General features: G+C 46.4%; 1 long non-coding RNA gene across 1 annotated transcript in view; it reads left to right on the top strand.

The window, feature by feature from the left end:
• LOC308067805 overlaps nucleotides 1-18,481 on the top strand; it is a 65,602-nt gene that overhangs the window by 42,009 nt on the left and 5,112 nt on the right. The window contains exon 2 of the long non-coding RNA XR_013929743.1: nucleotides 19-11,521. This is a non-coding gene — a long non-coding RNA (uncharacterized lncRNA). The remainder of the gene's footprint in view (nucleotides 1-18; nucleotides 11,522-18,481) is intronic.

The following is an 18,481-nucleotide window of genomic DNA, read 5'->3' as shown; positions in this document are numbered from 1 at the left end:
GAGAAGAAAATGGAAAAGAGGACAGCAACTTTTCTTATGGTGACCTAAAGAGCATGTAACAAAGACCAAAGGATGTAATCAGGAGAAAGGTGAACTCAGGCTGAACTTTTCACTGGATACTGGAATATTGTCCCAAAGGATGTGGTGGATGTCTCACGTCTGAGTCACTTATAATGCTAGACTGAACTTCTGTTCACTAAAAACTGTACAGCAGCAAACAGGAATTTTGCCCTTTCTCCAAGGAATGGATTCTGTAGCCTCACTGGTCTTTTTCCTGCTCGTTTCTGTGATAGTGTCTGGCCTGTTTTGACAATTCCCTTATCAGAGAACAGCCCTGTCCTGCCTGTCAGGTCTTCCAAATCAGCAAGACTTGGAGAGATATGACTATATTATTAATTCATGCCTGGTTTTATATCAAACCTTTCTACCATTTATATGGAAAAAATTCTCTGGCTAAAGTCAGACTTCTAAAGCCAAGCAAACTTCTTTGACAGTGAATTTAGGATGAAAACTCATTGCTTTTAACAGAGATTAGCATACTGAAGACGACCTGTGGCCTTGGAAGATGCACACCTCATAAATCAAGACTAACAGTAGTGTTTAAAAGCTTGGACAGAGCACTCACTGGCTGATCAGAGATGAAACTGCAAGTGCAGTATCCAGTAACCAAAAAAGCCGAGCGTCAGAAGTAAGCAATGTGTTCATACAGTATGGAAACTGCAAACTACAGGAAAACAAGGGAGGAATCTTCCCCCATCACAGTTTAGGAACAGCCAAAATACAGGCTCATCCTTATGCTAGATAACTGCTGCTTTGTGTCCACAGAGTAAAGAGGACCTTCAGCTAAATGGGCTGTGGGCTTGACCAGCTTTAACGTAGGGAATCCGAGGAAAAATTAGTCAAGAAAGGAAATGCCCTCAAAATGAGAGGAGAGGACTTGGGATGTTCATTGTCAGATCAAGTCAGCCTAAAATCTGCCCGACCAGCAAAGAAATCATGTCAAGTTATTTTGAAGGGACTCGATCCCAGCGTGCCATTATCCTGACAATACTGATAAATCATACTGACTCCTGTAGTTATTGGGTACCTGCCTTCTAACAGTTGTCTGTTGTACTGGGTAGCAATGTAACTTCATCACTGTTACAGGGCCTTCAAAATTAAGGGATTTTTAACTGAGTGATTAGTGAGCATCATCTAACTCCACTGGGTGCTCCAAAAATCTCAACTGATGCACAAATACTTCTTTCAATTGCTGTCTTGGTTGTCATGCCTATGTTCTGCCTCAGTGAGTTCAGAGCTTCAACTGTGTGTACAATGTCATGCCTGAGATGTCCCCCTCTATTTTAATTTTCCCTCAGCCCCACCGAGGTGTTGCTGAAAGAGATAATTCATCAGTTTCCCATACCTGTGAGGGAAGACTTGGGTGTTGGCAGACCAATACAGGCGAAGAAACCGGAAGCAGTGAGGTCTGGGGACAAAAAAGGAACCAGTTCTAGTTCTCTTTGAGCAAGGAGCAAGGCTTGACCACCAGTTGGCCTTGGATAGATGGGCAAACTATACGTCTGAGGAGTCCGAGAAAGGTAATTTATCCCAGCGGGGCTTTTTGGATATTTGCTTGCAATTACATTTGTTTTAGCGAAGTGAACAGAATTTGCTCTTCAGATTTTCATTTCCATGCCCAGAGTTTAGAGTTGCAGGTACCACCTGTTAACACTATGCAAACAAAATATAATTGACTCCCGCAGGAATCCCTCTGAAAGGCAGCACCTTGGGATTAAAGTTGCAGAGCCATCTATCTAAAATGATGTGGCAGATTTAATTAACGTGTCTAAAAATACACAGGCTGCAATCAAGCCTTTGCTTCTGCCCGTGTCTGTTCCCTGAAGGGGAATGCACATAATTTTCAAAATCTTGGGTTCTGTCAGCCACCTGTGAGTTGAATTTATTGATGCATGAGATTATCATAAAATTAATTTGGACACTGCTGAATTATGAGGTTGAAAACAGGTTGAGAAGTAGTTTCTCACCCAGTTTAAGCAATATGCTGTCAATAATGTTCTTTCAAGCCCATATGTAGAGCATTACTAGACAGCTACAGTTACAAACTGTAAATGCATGGAGATTGGATGCATATAGCCCCTCGTGGCAGAGAAAGATCTCCATAGTGTGGTACCGGGAATGATTTGGAATGACTTGAATCTGAGCAGCAGATAACTACAGACATCAAATACATTTCACTACTTGCCACTCAGGAGACAGATCTTTGCTACAGAGTCAGAAAATGGCATAGCAGCGAAACAGCCGAGGAGCCTTCAGTCAAGATGTCTATCTGTCTATCCATCACTTGGGGTTTCAGGCTTTGTATCCACTTTTTAATTAAAAGAACTTGTTTTTGTTAAAGCAGTAGCGGGCAGTGATGAAATGCAGTTTGCTAAGACTGCAGTAAAGATGTTAAGGGAAAAGAACAAATAGCATTTCTTATAGTGCTAACATGGTCTGCATCGAAGTTGCTCCCAGTGAGGCACCTTGTGCTGGCAGGTTTAGGCATTGCTTTTTGTCAGTTGTTCACAAAGGTCCTCTAAGGTTTTAGGGTGCAAATGAGGGCCTGAAGTCAGGTGCCCACGGTCTAGCTGAATGAAGCCATGTCAATGGCTTCACTCACAAGCCCAGACGGGACGTTTCAGGTCAGGTTCGTCTCTGGTAGAGATCCAGTGAGTTCAGTGAAACTCTCCGAGAGCATTGACCTAACTAACCTAACCAGCAGTAACGTTCCTTGGAACAGAAATAATACTCTCAATCCAGAAATTTCAGACCCTGTAGAAGCATGTGTGTGGGAACGGAGCGGGGAAACAGTGCAAATAATAACTCTGGGCACTGACATCCTTGGTCAAATTTTAAAAATCACCCGTCTTGCTGCACACGTGGTGCCACGTGACAGGAGCCAGCTCTGCTGAGAAGGGGCTTAAGGGAATTCAGGGTTGGGATCTTGTAACAGACTCTTGGCAGAGCCAAGTAGATACTGCCTGTTATGCTTAATCCGTGTTTCAAAGTTATTTTACAATCCAGAGATTGATAAAACTGCTTTTGAGAAGCTGAAAATCGGGCATCTGCTGGATTCCAGTGCCCGTGACTCTTGGAAGAAGGGCTGTAGTGCATAGACCTTCTTTCAGCCTGGTTGTGATGGCTGCCTCACCTGCCTGCTGATTATCTGCCTTCGTTAGCACAGCAGATGGCTGTCAAGTGCCCTGGTAACTGAAGTGGCCTCCCCAGCCATGTTTATAACTACACTTCAGGGACTAGATGTAGGCGCCAAGGTGACTGTTCCAGTTTTAAAGCCCAGTAAGATAAGATGATTGAGAAAGCTTTAAATAAAAGCTAACCTGTGGAAATCCCTTGACAAATCATCCGTTTGTGAACTTTTACTTCCTCTTAGATTGCCTTAATCTCCTCCATCAGATAGGCTAAAGAAAATCCAAGGGTACAAGAGAACTATTTTAATTTAGACCCCCAACCTCACCCATGTTAACAGCCGGGGCTGTTTGCAAAGGCCTTTTGCATGTGGGATAGCATGTGTCCGAGGGCTGAAGCCTAGGGTTCCTTCAGAACAGAATAAAAACAGAAAATAAAAATGAGAAACTGTAAAATATTCCCTTCTGATAAATAAAGGGAGGAGCAGAGAACTGTTGTGCAATGCAAAATGCAAATTCATGTCTCTACCATCGGATTTCTTTGCTGTCAGCAAAGACCTATGCTAAACTTTAAGAGTACATTTATGTCTGCACTGTTTTTAGCAATTGTTTTGCTTTGTATTTCTGATCCCAGCATAGGTGTGCCTGCAGGTATGTGTGAACTAATCTCACGCAGCCTGGTGGGCTGCTCACACGCCCTGTTGCCAGATCAGGGCTGTACAGTTGCTGTTGGGAGGCTTAATGACTTTGCACAATGTTAAATTGCGCATCCTCTTGGAGAGAGGGTTCTGGCTCTTTTTCAAGATCTATAAATACTCGGGAAGTTGGCCCGACTTCTCGTTGCGGGCTGTGGGCATGGTGCAGGCTGGGTGTGTGTACTGGTGTGCTCTGCAGGGAGCTCCGTGTCTGGTACAGGGCACGCAGGCAGCCACGCTCCTGTTCTGTGGAGATGGTGGGAGACACCACAAAGCGGTACAGGCAGTTCCCCCATGCGGGATGGTTTTATGTACTTTTCCACATTTCAAATACCTTACAAAAATGTCAGGAGGCCATTAAATAGCTCATCTGACCCCGCGTGGGTGTCCTTCCCTCAGGTGGGGAGGAAAATGTCCAGACCTGGGTCAGCTGTAAGCAAGCTGAGTCTTTTGGAGAAGGACTGGAGACGTGAAGATGAGGAAAATGTCCAGGATTGTGACTAACAGGGAGAGCTGTGAGACATAACAGCCCGTGTGCCACCGAACCTGCCTGGGAGCGCACCGAGAAACACGGGGGACTGTGAAGCTCTGCAGAGCGATGTGATATGACAGAAGTGGTCCTTGTAGGTGGGATGCACCTACTGCACTTGTGAGAGACAGAAGTGATTACTTCAGCCTCCAGGAAATGCACCTTATTAATTTATTTTTATTTTTTATTATTACTAAATGTTATTAATTTATTTTACTGCTTTTTACCCACAAGCAGGGGACTAAGGGCAAGCATGCAGCTGATGGCTGGTTACTGGCTGGGTGGGCATCTGTCGGGTGTGGGTCTGTCCACAGTGACAGGAGGCACTAGGAAGCACACCAGGGCTACCCACCAGCTCCAATAAATAAGTTCTCAAAATTGTTTTTATAGCAGACACTGAATAAGTCTTTTGGACTCCAAAGCTTCTGGAACTTCTCAGTGGATTTTTATTAAAGCTGGCTGAGGCTGGAGGAAACAGCTCCTCTGACGTCAGAGGCTTTACATCGGGGTGTTTCGATTTTTATATTGTGCTCCTCTGGGCATTTAAGGCATTTCCGCTACACAGCAGATCCACCTGGAACTGTTTCATTCCTTTCTGCTCTGATTTAAAGCAGATAAAAGTTCTTGCCTGCTGCCAATTATTAGAATGTGTTTCAGTCTAATTTTGGGTATCATTTGGAGTTTATGTCAGTGGATCTTTAGTTCTTTGGAGCGTGAACCTTGAGCAGACCATGTTTCTCATAAATAAGAGAGCAAAGATGCTGAGCCTAGTCTGTTGCTGGAGATAGATGATCGTGCTCCCTCTCCCAGTATGCTGTAAAACGCGTGGTGTTGCATCTGCTGGCTCCCGGCCAGGTGTTTGAGTCTGTTTAGCTGTGGCTAGACTTGTTGCGTGTGTTCTTCATTCATCACAAGCCATGTCTGAAGTTGGCAAGTGCTGCCTAGGCCATGGGCAGTGGCTCTGCCAGGTGAGCCGTTAGCGGCTGGTCTCGGCTGGAAGTCTTCTTCCTGCAGGTCTTGAATGCAATTCAACCGTGCTGAACAGCAAACCACAGCTACGCTCACGTGCATGCAGTAGTGGAAACAGTTTGACACGCAAATCAGAAATGTCACTTCATTTAGCCAACGACTCTTGGCTGAGAAAGACCTGGACTTGTGCTCGGACCTGCAAGAGAGCAGATGGCTAATGTGGTCATCAGGCATTGCACCGTAATCCCACATCAAAACTTGGCTTTCCATAGAGGTCTGTGAACAGGAGTGAAATGTAGAATGTTAAATACAAAGCAAAGCAGAACCACTCCATTATAACCTGCAGTGATGGGAATTCAGTGCTGCTTTTAAGCAGCAGGGTTCTTAACTCCAGGCTTTTTCTATCTGGTTTTATTTCCCAAACCCCGCATTATCTTGTTAGGAGAGACATTATTTCCCTCTGGTAATTCCTCTTCCCTTCCTCAACTCTCCCGCATTTTTTAAACTCACAGTGGGGAGATTAAAATTTATAGTTGTTGGAGCTCTGTCTGTCTTTATTTCCCCCCTTTCCTAATTCTTCAACTCATCATGTTAAAACAGCACTAATTAAATCTGTTCTCACTTAAAATGCAGTCCTGCCTTCAGTAGGCAAAATTACATCTGGACTTTTCCTGAATCGGTCCAACCTTGGCTGTATTTCAACAGAAACCAGTGGCACTACACTGGGGTAAGATCGGTGTCGATAGATCAGAGTCAGGCCTCTGGTTATCTGAGTTATATGCAGCCAGTACGCTACTATCTGTCAGAGTTTGTTAGCTCACATGCGAGGTTATGTGAGCACAAGTACATTGCTCGTCTGGGTCAACTCAGGCTCTACACCAGATCAGCCAGCTAGGAGGGGGAATTGCAAGGAGCCGGTCAGATCATCTGCCCTGCTTTGCTGTTTGGAGAGGGTTTGTTAGCCTGGGGGTAGTGTCCACCCCCCCATGCCTGTGTGCTGCACCCACACGAGAAGCTCTGAGGACAGACGCTGTCAGAGCTGGCGGCCGGGGTCCCTGCCTTATTGCCTTTTGCTGTCAGGTTTATCCCAACCTTTCGAAACTTAGATAATGACAAATTGCTGGTAGATTCCTGAGCAAGCCTTTGGCCGGTGAGTATTAGGAGAGTGGGGAGCACTGGTTGGATCAAGTCTGTAGCGTGGACATCTCCTTGGAGGTCATACCCCAGCCAACTGAATTCAACACGTGCTTCCAGCTGGCTGTGGCACTTTTTCTCATGAGCTGTCCTGGACTCCTGTGTTTCTGTTCTGTACACAGCTGTCTTTCAGAAGTGGCTGGATTTAATGGCATGGGAATTTTCTTCTCCTGCCAGAGGTTTTGGTACCAGTCTTCGCATTCCTTTCCAAAAGAAGTGCCAGACGCTCTGCAAAGTCCACATGAGACCTTGCTGTTTGCAGCCAACCTGTGATATAGCAGCAATCTCAAATGCTGAGATGATAGATACGTAGTTAGTAAATAGCTTTGAGAATTCTTTGGAATAATAGATACATATACTGTATAAATGTAAGAGATCTAATTATTTTTATTGCTAGGACTGTGCTGTGCGACACTGCTGGGGAAAGATCACATGTTGCTGTTCTATTTCTCTTGGGATACAATAAGATACTTGCTTAGACCTAAGAAAACCTGCTGCTGTGCCTGCCTCTGATTCATGCTGCATAGTTAAATGCCATGGGAAAGCACTTGTAATACAAACACTTCTGTTTATAGGCAGACATTTCATTATCATATTACAGAATTCTCAGGACCAGCTGTCACGTGAGATTTCTGGCTAGGACATTTAACATAAAATTAAAGCACAGCGTCACATGCCCATTTAGCTGAAAACCTGAGTATAGTATCTGCGCTTTCCTGTTCTCTGTAAAGAGCTTCTTGGATGATATTTCTGTGCAGATTAGTCATGAGAAGTCAAAATGCAGTAAGCTTGATGACGTCTTTGTGACTGGATCAGAGAACAAATATTGTGATCTGTTCCGCATGGGCTCACTGCAAGTGATTAAATTTCTTCTCCAAGGAATCTAGGTCATTTGCTAGGACCAGAGCACTGGACATCTATGGAAAGGAAAACCGAAGTGGATTGTTTCCATACTTTTGAATCCAAAGTTTTACTGATAGTCCTGGATACTTTGGGAAAACGCATAATGGTCCCAGTACGATGTGGAAAATAATGCTACAGGTTAATAACTCTATGTAAAGGAAAGCTCAGATGCCTATTTCTAATCCTTATACAGTTTGCAAGATTGATTCCTTTGTTCCCAGGCAAGTAAGGGTTATGTTTGTGAGTATGAGTGTGCAGGGCCATGTTTTCTATCCTGTTCTCTCTACTTTTTCCTGCATCCATCACATCTGCCTGCTGGGTTGCATTCCTGTCTCCGATACTCTGTGTGCTCTGTGCACTGGTTCCCTTTCCTTCTCTTCCTTCCCGTTCGATTTAGTCCCAGTGTCCAGGTTGAGATGTGCTTCCAGTATTCCATCCAGGGCTTACTAATTGGGCGTAGACTCCCCAAAGGTGACTCATGAACTTACCTCCCTCTGGGTTCAAATGCACAAGAGTTCTGAAGCATTTATGTCCTCTTCTGGTCCCCACCTGCTGGCAGTGTCTACAGGAGCTAGGTGCCCAGGTTTCTAAAACAGTGGCACTGGAAAACACAGTGAGAGCAACAAAGAAGCCCCTTTCTTACAGATATAACCAAAAGGAGAAATCTGCTGGTTTCCTGGTCTGTTTAAGCCTGTGTTATCAGGTAATTAGCCTACAACATCTTCCTACACCAAGAACAGGAGATGAACTGTCAGGAATGTTTCACTAACATATTTTTGGAAGAGAAAAATCCCATTTATCCTGTAGGGAAAGATTGTCTTAATTGTCATCTAGAATTTGCTAAGTGGCACTGCCTTGCTACCGTGCTGTGCTAAAGGATGAGTGAGAGTTGATTGCTCCAGGTCAGGACATATCCTTCTCTCAGAACCTGCCATCCCTTTTCACTCCTCCTGTCCTGTCTCTGGCTCTGGTCTTTGTCTATGAAACCATAAACAAACCAGAACACTCCTCTGCTTCCGTGTGATAGACCCATAGCTGTGAGACTCCCAGGAACAGGTACGGAGGTTTATAACTTTGCAGGCTTTCTGGGGCTGTGGCTGGCGAGCCAGCTCTCTTGAATGAAAGCTGGCGCTATCTGGACTTGTGCGCTGCTGTTCAAAATTCATGCAAGGCATAAAATGTGCTGTAACCTTTCACCGCTGGCTCAGGGCTTCTCAGTGGTGTTGGCAAAATGTGGTCAAAGCAACACAGCCTGGATGAGAGCCCTTGTGAGCTGCTTCGCTGAGAAGCTTCTACTTCCACTAGGCAGCATTTCCTTTCCAAAAAAAAGCCCCATTTAATAGCTCTGTCTTGTTTGGTGCCAGTAAGCAGGAAGATGAAGATTGCTTCTGGCTTTGTAGATGCCTTGCAGTAGTACAGCTGGTCTCTTTTTTTTTTTTTTTTTTTTTTTTTCTTCAGCATATGTAAAGCAGCCTGTTACCAGGGTCAGTGGTCAGCCTGGGAAGTGGTCCTCATGTCCTCTGAGAGCTGGGTGGGTATTCAGGCTGCAAATCAGGCTTTACCAAGCTGCTTGCCTGGTGCTGCAACTTCTGAGCTCACCAGAGACATGAACACATCCAAGCGCACAAGCTGAAGGTGAAAAAGGGAGCAGGGGAAGGAGATTCCTAAAGTATACAGGGTGGGTGAGGGGCATCATCTGTTTATTGTATTTTTTTTAGTTCCCTCCCCCCTTTATCCTGAGGTCATGAAATGTGTTTTTCCAGCAGTGTCACAGTATGAAGAAATACAAAAACACATACTCCTGTTGCAATATGATCTGCTGGTAGGAAACCATGTGAATGTTTTGAAAGACCGAGAGTTTCTTCACAGATCAGACTGATTAGTGTGTCTGGACCATAACTCAAATCAGTGAGCATCTGCCCCGTATTGCCACACTGGATATGATGAAAAATGACCCATAGTCCGCCAGAAACACGACTCATTCTTTAACCGGCAAGTGTCTTGGGATTTTGAAGAAAATACTTCAGAGATGGGGGGAGAAGGAATGAAGATAAATAAACCTAGAAAATACCCTGTGTAAGAGTTGCAGGACTGTTGACAGGCTTCCAGCTTGAAAAACGTAGTCCAGGGACAGTTTTTCCACAGCTGCGCTTTTGTGGCACGCATCTTAGCATAGTAGAGAACCCTGCATTTGAAGCAGGCACCTCATTTCCACTGTGCTTCCAAGGGAAGCCTGAAGTCTCTGTGAGTTTCTTGCACAGACGGGGTGAAAAGAATGGACGAGGGATGTGGTTTCAAAGCTGTATCAGAAGGATGAGGTGTGCAGTCAGTGGAGGAGCTCTGCAGTTCTACTCCTGTTGGGAGCAGGAGCCCCAGCCAGAGCTGAGCATGGCTGGGGCAGTTGGTGGGGTTAGACCCGTGGGTTTCCCAGGGAGGGTCCCTTCTGTGTCTTTTCATCTGGTTTATCTGAGGAAAGAAAAAGCCAGTGCTTACTCATGGTGTTGTTTCTGGGATGCCGTCGGAGCTCACGTGGCTCTATCTCAAAGCGGCCAGCAGGTTTGGAAAGGAGAGGATTCACACCATGCTGCTGTAGATGCATCTTACATGTCCTAACGCTTTCCAGGAGTGAAAACTGTACTTCCCAAAAGTCAGGCTTTTATTTACAGTGCACTGAGATAGTTGTCTTGCTGGGGCTGCTGAGTTGTTTCCCAGAAGAATTTTTTCTGTGAAGTAACCTGACCCTCACAGATGTGCTTTGCAAGAAGGAAATAACTTTTCTCCAAAACCCATCTCTGCTTCCCCTTTCACTTTGAGCACCCACCACTGCTGTTGGTGCTGTACAAGCTTGTGTGAAATTCGGGAAGTTCCCGGGCTCTTGGGAGCTGTGTGACCGTGGGGCCGTCAGCCGGTGTGTCCGAGCCGACCCACCAGTGAGCACCGGCCACGTGGCTGAGAGCACGGCTGGGTGCAGCCGCGCACCCCGGCAGTATCAACACGGCATCCTGGACACGTGAGGCTGATGCAAGCACTTGTTGGTTCCATCCTCTCTGAGTCCTATTGTGGTTTTCGGTGGGGTTCTTCTTCCTCTTTATAGGAGCCCTGTTTTCACAGTTTCAGGTTACTGCAGCCTCACAAATGAGATCGTTAAAAAAAGCAGTGTGAGACCGGTACGAAGTGGCATAGGACCAGCGGTTGAAATTCTTCTTCCAGGAGAATTTTGTAAAATTTCTCAAAATCAGGGCCTCATTTTTATTTTAACACCTTATTTAACCTAGAAAGTGTTGTGGTTTTTTTTAATTATTATTTTTAATAGAATAATTAAAACTGCTAAGTAGAGTTTAAGACACAATTAAGGACTTCTCTAGGATTATATTTGATAAATCACAGACTATGTTAAAAAATGTTCTACAAAAGATTGTTCTATTAAATTGTATCTAAATTCCAAACAACTTTTTCACCAAGCAGTATTATTTCTAAGCTTCACATCTTTTCAAAAATTTCATCTCAGTATTTTCAGCCAGTTAGAAAATGCTTAGTGTTGAACCCTGTCAAATCCGGAAGACTTGCTGGTCGTTACACTCTCTCAGGTCCTCGTGATTTCAGCTGACTGCAATTAATAATGATAATATTCAGTTTTAATTACTTGGGGCACTTTTCTTGTTTTTCAGAGGTGTGTTTGGCACTTGTAGAAAGCACCACTGACTCTCTAATCTTTCACTGGGGGGATTAATCTTGCTGGTTTCATACTCTGAAGTTCCACGGGACCAAAAAGGACTGGACTGCTTTGCTTTGCACAAAGCAATGACCACTTCAGCCTGTGAAGTATTTATGTCTTCTCAGTTGGCCTGTGTGACTCTCGAAGCATTAACACGGCAGCGAGTTAAATGATATTTAAATTTAGGATTCAGATGACTGCAAAAACTGAAACCTCTGTGGGCTCACATATGCTTCACCACGTTTGCAGCACACAGCCGGCAATCTGTGAAACAGCCCATTGCCAACGGAAACACAAACAAGGGCTGTCAGAAAATTTCTGTTCAAAGGTCAGTAGTAAATGACAGACACTTAAATGTTGTTTTGTCTCTGTTCCACAAGCTGGGAAATAATAGGATTGGATTTTGATCAAGAACTCTGTTTTATTCCCTCCGGTCATTAGCTTTGTGGTCCCCTGTACTCTAAGACAAAATAGAGCTGATAGTAAAGGGGGGAGAGCTTTGGCGGTTCACTTGTTTTTTGGATTTTTCTGGAGTTCAGCTATCTATATCCAGTGAGCACCTGTTGTCTTTGACTGGGTGCCCACCGGGCCGGTGGGCTGCTGAGCCAGACCCTCTAATATCCCGGCTCCCTGTGTGCCCCAGTGCTGTCACCTGGGGCAGATCAACACACAAAAAGTGAACATGTGGATTTTCTTATTGTTTGATAAAAGGGCACAGCAAAAGCCCTTCTGCAGGGAGCTGATTTCTGTTTTGAATGGGGAGCCATGGGTGACCCTCATGAGGAGTCTCCTGGCTGGCAGGGTTGGGAGCAGGGTCACATCAGCTGTGAGCTGAACCTGCAGGAGAGTGATCTTGACACGCAGAATTGCAAGGATTGCGGATTTGGGTTCTGGACTATTTAAAATAGATTTCTGAAGCTTTATGTAGCACAGTATCACATCCTTACCTGTTCCAGGAGTTGAAGTGAGCAACGGAGGTGTCATGTTTGTAGGTAATTAAAGGTTGCTGCTCTCAGTCCTTACCCAACCATGTACCCTTTACACAGTATACCTTTGTGGAGACTTCACCCTGTGTTTTAGCATCATTTGGTCATTTCACTTCTAATAGTCCTTCCACTTCCATTATATCCCCTGAGTAATGCTGGCTTGGAGGACAGTGCAGTAAGTGACTTCTCCCTAATCTGATTTCTGATTCTTAGTGGCCTGGATAGACCAGCATTAGTTTGCTATTTCAATCTGATCCATCAGAGTCCCCTGCTGAACAGGGCTGCTCTTTTATATTCCTTATGTGGCAAAACTACAGCTCGATTCAGCTGGTCTCCAAAGCAAGGCCACCCAGGCCATGGGTGTGTGGAGCAGAGACAATTAACTGCCTCCCGCTGGGGCAGACCCAGTGCAGGAGCTAAGCAAAGCGGTCTGCTGTTGGCAAGAGCTGCTGAGGAGAAAAGGGGCCTCTGCAGGCTGTGACAGGGTGTGTGGTGCCATGCAACGGTAACTGTTTATGTATTATATTAATACTTTGTCATCTGGATGCTGGCAGGGTTCACTCGACCCCTTTATCACCAGTTCTGCAAATAGTGGACTGTTTCTGAGTGCAACTTGAAATAGAAATCCGCCCAGAAGCATTGGTTTTAACATGGCTGATGGAAGTTACAGCCTAGTCAGTCATCAGACATAGCTGAACAAGGTGAACAGGGTGTCAAGGTGGGGATTGGCATGGGTTGGGGGATGGAAGATCATTACACTCTCTTTTACACTCTTTTGTATGAAATGCCAGACTTCTCCCTGCTGTCCAAACCCTTACTGATGGATTGTAGTCTGGAAAGAGAGAAAACAGAAACAAGGGAGATACAGTGGTCTTTTCCTGAATTAAGGGACCTGAATGTGGTGGCAAGAAGCTGCGTCCACCATTTCATCAGAAGATTCTTCCTGGGAATTAGGTGAGGTTGGTAGAGCACTGGGGATATGCCAGACTTGTGGGCTCCCAAGCTTGGAAGGGTGCTGCAGTCAGACGTAGTCTGTACCACCTGCCTTTGCTCCAGAGCAGCTGGCTCAGGTAAAGCACGGTGGGGCAAATCGCCACACTGACAATGTAATGGAGTGAGGGTCAGGGCAGGAATACCTCTGGGACCAGCGATTGGACTTGTGGGATTCTGGAAAAGAGCTACTTGAGTCTGGTGGAGTTTGGATGTGCTTCTAATTCCCTTTGGGGTTTCCCCTCTCATGGCTCTCTGTCAGGCATGTTCATTGCTCAGACCCAACGAGATTTCTTTACTTGGCATTGCTGGACTGCATGTCCAAACCAAATCTGAAAATCCACCATCCTCCCTCACTCTGTCCACCGGCCCCAACCTGCAAAGGAAGTACATGATCCCCCTCAACATCAGCCAGTTCAGTTAACAGGGCAGGAGGGTGAGGAAAACAGCCCGCTTCTTCCACAGTTCAGCACGTATGTGGCTGGCAGTGGTGATGTTTTAGATTTTTGTCAGCAAGCAAGAAACAGAGACACGGCTGAGCTGACTTTTCAGGGGCTGTGGTCTCAAAGACCTTTTGCGGCTTTGCAAACTCTTTTGCAAAATCCAAAAGCTTTGAAAACTCCTGGATATGATTGCACAAATCTTGGAGCAGCATGTGCCAAAGTCAGTCATTCTGCTGCCTGTGGCACCTGTTTAGATAGCCAAGCGGCTCTGCCTGCTGCCAAGCCTGAGGCTGAAGTAAGGGCATTGGCATGAACGGGAAAATTTGCGGACTGGGAGAGGGTGGATCTTCCCATGAACTGTTGCCTGTCTCCTACTGTCACACACCAGCATCAAAGGTCTCTGCTGTGACCTTTGAGGATGATTGAGCTTAGCACGAGGAGGAAACTGCCCATGTGAGGAATATCCCTATGAACAGCATTCTGTCGCCCTGGCGGGATCTTGACTTAGGTCTGGGCGCGGTGAGAGGCAATTGCCTTTCCAGCAGAGTCAGGGATAAGTTCGTTTGAGTCAAGAGCTTTCCGAGTACCTCCTTCACTGTGGTTTTCTCAAGCTTGGCAGCCTCCAGCGTTACTGAAATGTGACTGACGTAGGCACAGGGTGAAATGGTTCCTTCACTACCCAGGAACTAGTGCAGCTCCTGACCTGTCCCCTGTCCCACTCTGGTGCTGCAGAGCAGGACAGGGATTTAGGAGTCCGCTGACATCTGCACCCCCCAGGAAAATCACACTTATATATACAGATTGTAGACTGACTCTAGGACTGATGGATATGTATTATGATGATTACTGTAGTGCTTATGGAGTGTCTGGAGTATTTGGTATAAAGGCTTTATTCTTAGAAAGCTGAGCTTGGGTGTCTGAAGCTAAAAGCGGAAGTTTCTACTATCTGAAATAACTGTGACATACGTAAAAGTGGTAGGAGACTTGTGGATTAGGTGGATTCAGCACAAAAAGCAGGATGTAGTAAAGACTGATCGGTAAGCAGTTTTCTGGAGAGTTTTCCAGGACAGGCTTACTAGAAGTACGAAGTGATTGGTAACGACTGCCTTGACTCTGCCTGGTGGGACATGTTTCCTCATGCTGGTTGTGGGAACTGAGGTGTGTGACCCTCTCGCCTTTCCAGATCACATTGTATCCAGCCAGCGACACCAGGGCTGGTTCTGGACCCAAGAGACTGGATTCCAGAGATGTGTTAAAATCTTTGCTCCTGTTTTGTGTCTGTCCCTGACACCAAGAGCTCTAGGGTAGAGTGAAAATGTGCATGAATCTTGTGGCGCTCCCTAGGTCTGGAGCCAAGATCTAAGCAGGATGCAGTCACTCATCATATTCTGCCTTTCTTTCCCAAAACTCCTGTATTTGTTGCCACCAGTCAGAGGTAATGAGAAGAGTATCCAGTATCCTACAAAGCAACATGGTCTTATGTCTGTTCTCCATTTCCAAATCTTTGTCTCTGTTGTTCTACTTATGGGAGGATCGCAAAAATAATTACCTAAATGAATCAGGCGCCAAAACACGGTAAGTGATCCTGTACTCCAAAGAATAACAATGATTAGGTCACCCTCCTAGCTTATCTCAGGTTCCCATCCTTAAAATAAGGGCAGCAATATTTTTGCTTTTAAAAGAGCAGGACGAACTTGTTCGTGTTTGAAGTATTAATTGTTGTTATTATTGCTATTACTCATATGGATGACAGGGAAGCACCTAATGAATTCTGGTTATGTTACAATAGGCCGTGACTGCTATTATCCTGACTAATGCAGCATAAATTTACTAGGCTGCTTGTTTATACTAATGCAAACTCCACCACATACTTGCGGTCCATTACCAACAGATCACCGTGGCCAGGAAGTTCTTATGGTGCTGATCGTTTTGTGTTACACCTCCATCCTTTCAAAAGACAGCAGCCTTGCTCATTCAGTAGAGGTATCTTTGCATGTGCCTCCGAAGAGGAGCTGCCCAGCATGCTCTCTCACTGCCTAGCGATGGCAGGGTCTGTCTGGAGCAATTTTTTCCCTTCTGCTTTAAAAGACACACAGAGAGAAGCAGCTTGGATTTCCAGCTGTTGATTTCAGATGCTTTCCACTGAGTGGGTCCTTTCAGCTATTAAAGAATCGTAGAGAGCGTTTCTAATTATATTCCTTAATAGTTTGCTAGAAGTGAGACCGGGGATGCGTAGGGTGACAGAATGGGACGTTACACATCTGTATTTGGGTATGTAGGAGTGGCGTTGCCTTTGCTGTTGGCTGTCAGACAGGTGTGATGCCATTTACCCCCTTTGCAGCCATCACACGGGGAAAGAGCAGCATTACAAACAAGCCGTCCTCCCCAGGAGCTCTGCCCGATCCTCCGTGGGCTGAGCCGCATGAGCCACACACCCCTTTCTGGTTAGGGCCACCTCTTCCCGGCTGCTGCTGGCCAGTGGCCCGTACCTCCACGCCTGCATACCCATGGAGGTGTTCAGTGTTCACCTCTCCCTCCTCCCAGTGAATTCTCAGCCAAAGGCCACCTCTGAAAGTTGCCTGCGTGGTGTGTTGCGTCAGTCCCGGCACAGCCCATGATTCAGCAGTTGTACAAGTTTCATACCTGTTAGGGATGTGCCAGAAACCACAAATGTTCCTGAGCCAGCGACAGCAAAAGGAACTGGGAGTTTCCACTCAGCTGAAGACAACGTCTGCAGTAGATTTTCTTGCAAATTGGTTTCATTTCATTGCCAAGAGATGAGAGTAAGGAAAGGATGCCAAGGGATGACAGCAGGAAAGCCAGCATCTGGATTTCTAGAGCCCAGAAAGCCCAAGATCTTCAAGAAAACAAGTGACATTACTGTGCACTGAAGTCTGTTTAAAAGAGAACAAAAGTCCTCCTTGGAAGCAAGGCCATGAAACCATTAAGTATTTTAGGAAAATCCCCAAATGTGAGATCAATTAAAAGAAGACATTCCAGAGGTGCATGGGAGCAAAAAGCAAACGCCTCTGCAGGCTTCAGCTTGGCAATACCATTATTCAAACACGTGTTGGCACAGGAGCAGTCGCCGCAGTGTGCGAGCTGTGCGTCCTGGTGCCAGACCCCAGGCAGAAGGGTTGTCCTGCTGCTGGTGGAGGGGTGGGCAATGCAAGAAGGGGCATCTCCTGGCATCCCGCAATGCTTCCCGCCAGCTCTGTCTGCTAGAGAGCCAGGAACGCGTGCCAGCGATGGCAAGATTGCTTCTCACTTAGTGTAGCAGAGACTGGGACACAGCCTTGTTGGTTTCGTTCAAGCGTTGGCTCAAGTGAGTTGAGCTGGCGAGGAGAGCTGTGTTGCGAGCACAGGGAGCCTTGTTCCCGACCTTCCTCCGGCTCCTTTGCCACCCCCTGCTCTGTGCAGGGATTTTAAGATCAATGCAGTTCAGGTGTGAGGGGGAAGGGAAGGAGTGAGCGATTGAGGGCGGGCAATAGAATAGCCAGTCTTTGCTCGGGGACCGGAGCTGTGAGGTAGCCAAGATAACAGCGGCTGGCGCGCAGCCCTCTGTAAGGGAGGGAGCCGTGGAGGTGCAGTTTGGTGGCAGGGGTCGCTGCCGGCTCAGGCCTGGGGGTAACGCTTACGCTTGGGAAAAGTGGCACTGCTGGAGATGGATGGAGAGTGCATGGGGGGAGAGAAGGAGGGGACAGTGAAGAACTGAGCCTGGTCCATCCTGCGTTACCATTCTTCATTAAATTAAAACATCCCAGGCCAAGGCTGATGTTGTTGAACTTCTTGTCAGGCCATTCTCTTCTGCTTCCTCCCTCCCTCAGCAAAATTTTCTGGCAGCATGTGTTTAACAGTGTGTGTTGCAGGCAGAGATGGGGATCCCCTTGAACTGTGAACTGTTGTAGGCATGGGAATCCTCTCTAAATAGCCTTGAAGTCATTTTCCCAACACGCTTGGATTGTAAGTCTGTGCCAGATCCCCATAAGGGCTGCTTGGCTGTGATCAAACAGAAGGCTTAATGACAGGAGATGCAAATGATTGCTTCGGTTGCTGATTAAAGATGATCTGAGCATAAGTGGGAGGCTGAGTTCTCATGGAGCTGCTCTGTGTTAGGTTGGTGCAAGGTGGGGGGTGCAGAGGGGCTGGGGGGATTCAGCCTGCGATGTGTCCTGATGCGTCTGCAGGTGACACAGCGGCTCAGCTGAGCGCAGGGGCAGGCTGTGCGTATGCGGTTCGAGCAGGACTCCGAGCTCCGCCAGTGTTCGGTGTGGCTTTGAAAAAGTTGCATTTGCTAAATAATTTTAAGCATAAATTGAGTACCAGAGAGCAGGATGGTGCTGTTAGCACTGCTTGGGCTTTCCTACCGACTCCCGCAGTGCACAACCAACAGCTTACCTCCCTCTCCCTGTGTCCACACACCAGTGCACTCCGCTGTGTGCCATGTTTGATAGCACAGTGTTTCACTGCTTGGTTTGGGCTTCTGCCTGGAAAAAACCACATACCTGGCACCCACCCAAGAGCTATTTATAGTAGAAGTGCCTAGAAGAGTGTGACAACTTTAGAAAACAAGGAATTGCCAAATAATCCTGTAGAGCGCAGCAAATTACCCCTCTGCCATACACACCACTAGCCCCAAATCCTAGTGAGAGTCGGTACCAAGCGGCTTAATGATGGAAACACTGCCAAGAATCAACAAGGACAGCTTGAGTCCTGCACAAAATACCACGTCATGAGCAACAGCCCATGCGACAGATCATGCGAGCTTTTTGTCCTTCTAACAAATCTTGCGGAAACAAACCCTGGGGACATGAAGACTTGATTCTCCAGCGACACGGCAGAGTGTCTTGGAAGATGCCTCCACTCTGT

This window comes from Falco punctatus (assembly GCF_963210335.1).
Source record: "Falco punctatus genome assembly, chromosome: 7".
NCBI lineage: Eukaryota > Metazoa > Chordata > Aves > Falconiformes > Falconidae > Falco > Falco punctatus.
The sequence above is the reverse complement of the archived record's forward strand: the minus strand, read 5'-3'. Positions and strand labels throughout refer to the sequence as shown.